We start from the raw sequence: 3,913 nt of genomic DNA on the forward strand, positions 1-3,913 counted from the left end.
CAATTAAAGCTTGTGTTTTACAAGCTGCTGCTGAACATTTAAAAGGAACAAAGTGATAAAGTAGACTTTAGAAAGACAGACAATATATTTTCATATTTTCTGAAATCTGGCTGTCTTATAGAAAGATTTTATTGTTTTGCTGGTTAATTTTCAGTAGGAACTTCCAGGGCTTCTCTGGATTTTCTGACAACTGTATTTTCTCACAAGGCTTTCTTCTCCTTTTCTGAGAAACTTTAATTATAACAATGGTGTGGTAAAACAGTTGAACATGATTTGTCCTAGAGGTTTATAAAATAATGAAGAAATATGAAGTCCCCACCTGCAGGACTATTTGCAGCAGATGTTCTCTTAGCATAAATTTAAAATTAAATGTTTTGATGGCTTGCAAATGAACACAGTATGTAATAGTTAAAAAGTTGTTTTTCCTACTGGGCACTTGGCCAACCCTTAGGAAAGCTGTCATGGGTTCCCACTAAAGCACAGAGTGTCTCCTGAGAATAGAGGTCTATCTGTCATAAGCTCATATGAATTTTATGTTCCAGTTCTCAGAAAAGCATTTTGCTCTCCCTGCTCATTGTCTACCCATTTACTACATCAGCATAAAATCTTATTGTTTTATTTGCTATTAATTACAATTTTGGATTTAAAAGAAGCATTATGTTTCAACTAAAATTTGCATAAAGGTATTTTCTGAAGTACAGGAAGAGAGAAAAAGAAGAACTAAAGAAAAGTATCACATACTGATGTTCATTTAGTAAATAAAAGCTATCACTTGCTTAACATTAACATCCGATTTTCCAAGTCAACAATCTCACTACAGTTGCTATCTGCCCTTTCCCTTCTTCCAAAACAGATTCTAAAAGATAGACTGTAAATGCATGAGACTGATCAGGTTTGCTTTGAATCATTTGCTTTTTCCTTCAAATTAAGCACAAATTCATTTGAGCCTCCTGGTACTGCTTCCTGAGTAGGATACACTTGGGAAGTGACTCTGTTCTACAAGTCAGTGAGGAAAACATTCCCAAGTGATAATTGCTTCCTGGAATGTTTGGGCTGCTAAACAAATATTATGTATTTGAATCACATTCTTATGCTAAATGATATAGCAGTCTCCAGGAAAAAAAAAAAAAAAAGTTTTCCAATAAGGCTTCCACTAGCCAAGGTAAAAGAAACAAGACTTTTCTTTTTAGAATTTGAAAATAAGGTGTGCAAGAGATATTTTCAGTATCACACAAATACCCTGTACAAATTTTGGCAAAACTCTTCACCTTGCTAGTCTTGTTTGTTCTTGCATAAAATGGCACTACTGTCCTTACTTTTGGCTGCTGAAGTATTCATATGACCTGTCTTACCAGACTACCTGCAGACTAGACAAACACAAATGGTTCTGTAAGAAGTATTGTTACTTTCATTGACCAAATAAGGTAAAAATTGGTTAAAGAACAGATTTGAAAATAAAATAAAGGTATCTGAAGGTCAGTTTAAGTAGAATATAGACAGCTAAATTGAGGAAAAGCTTCCTTTGTCACATAAGAAATCCAAGGCATTGGTAAGCACCTATGTTTTGCTAGTAATCTTACTTAGGTACCTATCCATAGGCACCGATATCTTGGACAGCTTCTATGTTTGGGTAGAATTTCCAGGCCTCAGAGAGTTTAACCTTTGCAATCTCTATTGCATCTCAAAAACTGTAGTCCAGGATATGTGTTCAGAGTGCAGCAGTCCACAATAAAGAGTAGCCTGGGGACACTTGCATGAAAACTACATTTCTGAAAGAATGATGGTTAAGAGTAGAGATTAACAGGTTAAACAAACAAACACACATACAAAACACCACACCTACAAAACAAACAAACAAACAAACAAACAATAAAAAAACCCACAAACCACATTGTGAAATCTTCCTTACTGTTGAAGCAAAGAGGCATACTTGTACAATATAGCTAAACTGTTTAATTCAGCCTTTGTGAATTATCACTCTGCTTAAACTAGCATAAGTCAAGAGTAAAACTTATAATGGCCACATACATGTGTAAAAGTGACACAAATTGTAAGAACTATAGCAGTAATGTTGAATCAAACAAGGATCCAAACTGAAAACTGATCGTTCTCTGCATTTCATTCATGCAAACAATCAGTAAAGTGGAGGTAAATCCAAACCAAATACTGGGCTATATGCAGACAAATTAGAAAATAATTAGGCCATAAAAGTGCTAAGTACTTTGTCCACAAACTCAGGAATAGCAGTTATTAAACATTCAATATTCACTCAAAATTACTAGATAATATAGTAATATGCTACTTAGCATGCAGGAGTGTCATATTGCAGCTATAAGTAGTCTTTTTTTAAAAAAATCACGTATTATTTGTAAATCACTAATGAATTATAATCTCTCAGAGAAATTTCTCTCCTCTAAGAATAGGTAGTGGGAAGGGATCTGTGTGATATGCTTCCAGGTACTTGGTCACATACCCGTAACAGGTCTGAAGTGTGTTCTGGGCTTACATGGTAAGTAACAGCTCCTCCTCTAGCACTTGCCACATGGCATCTGCTAAATATAGAGTGGAACAAAAGGACAGTTCATTAAAGAAAAGATAAGAGGGTAAAGCTGCAAGTGCTCTCTCTCAAAATGCACATTGAGATACGTATTTCTATATCTAACTGGGCATAGTTCCTTCCATTCACCTTCGGAAAATTAATTACAGTTGGAAACTTCTGTGTTCACTTTCTTTCTTATCCTTTCCTTCATCTGTTTTTCTGTTCTTGATACCTATTGAACCCCTCCTCCCCCCAAGGCTGCTCCTCTTTCTTCCTCCACTACAAGAGGTAAATTGCAGCTTGTTGCTGAGGCACAGGGATGGAAAAGGGGCCAGGGAGTAAAGATGATATAAGGAAAATCTCACATTTCAAGGCTTTCTGTTCCTGAAAAACCCACAGATAGGAGAGAATACAAGAGCTGTGATTATTTTTTTTTCTAAGAGAGGCTGTTTGCACAGCCACAACCCATACATTCAAACTTCCTGTCAGCAGCAATGGCAAGGGTAAGAAGAAGAGATTGGTTTTTCGGTCTGAAAATCTTGTTTCCTTACACATAAGCAAGCTAGACTGTTTGCTAGTCCCTATAAACTGCTGCCTTAGGCAGCCAGTTACTACATTTATCCTTTGGGACAGGTCTATGACTGACTCAAGCCAGTACACTCCCTTTCTTCTATCTCTATTAAGGTGTCAATTGTTAAACTACCCTAGGAGCATCTGCAGTGAAGATAATCTGCTATTAAGCCCTCCAATTTTATTCACAGCCAACCAGCTCTCTTCAACACATACCACTATTCTAGGACATTAGCAAGGCCTGTGGATACTTATACAGGAGACTCCGGTGAAGTGAACCCACTCCTGCCTGGTTGTGAACTGTGACCCATAAGAACTGAAGAACTGAGGAGTTTTAATTCTTGTACCTTACATATATCTCTTTTCTAAGTAGCCATAAATCAGGCTTCTCCTTTCAGGCCACACCTGAAGCTCTTAGCCAAAAGCTTTCTCATCTGATCCCTTGTGGCATCAAGCATTGACTTGGTCTGCCACCCACTTTGAAAATCCAAATGCCTCCTTACTCCTTCCAGCCCATGCACCAAAAACACCAGCCAAGTTCCCAAAGCAGTCTGGAGAACCTCCGAGAACCAGTCTACAAAATAGTCAGACACTACTTAATTCCTTCAAGTGCACTTTTTGCCTATAACCCTGTCCAAACACATAGGAAAAGACCTCTCCAAAGATAGGTCTCCATTAAAGAAAAAGAACTAAACTCCACATTTAGTCTTATTTTTTCTCCTTTTTACATGAAGTATCATATCCTCTCCTATGCAGTCAAGAAGTCACAACCCTTCACATACTTTTTACACAATTATTCACAAC

Source organism: Streptopelia decaocto (assembly GCF_964273445.1).
Source record: "Streptopelia decaocto genome assembly, chromosome: 4".
NCBI classification, from domain to species: domain Eukaryota; kingdom Metazoa; phylum Chordata; class Aves; order Columbiformes; family Columbidae; genus Streptopelia; species Streptopelia decaocto.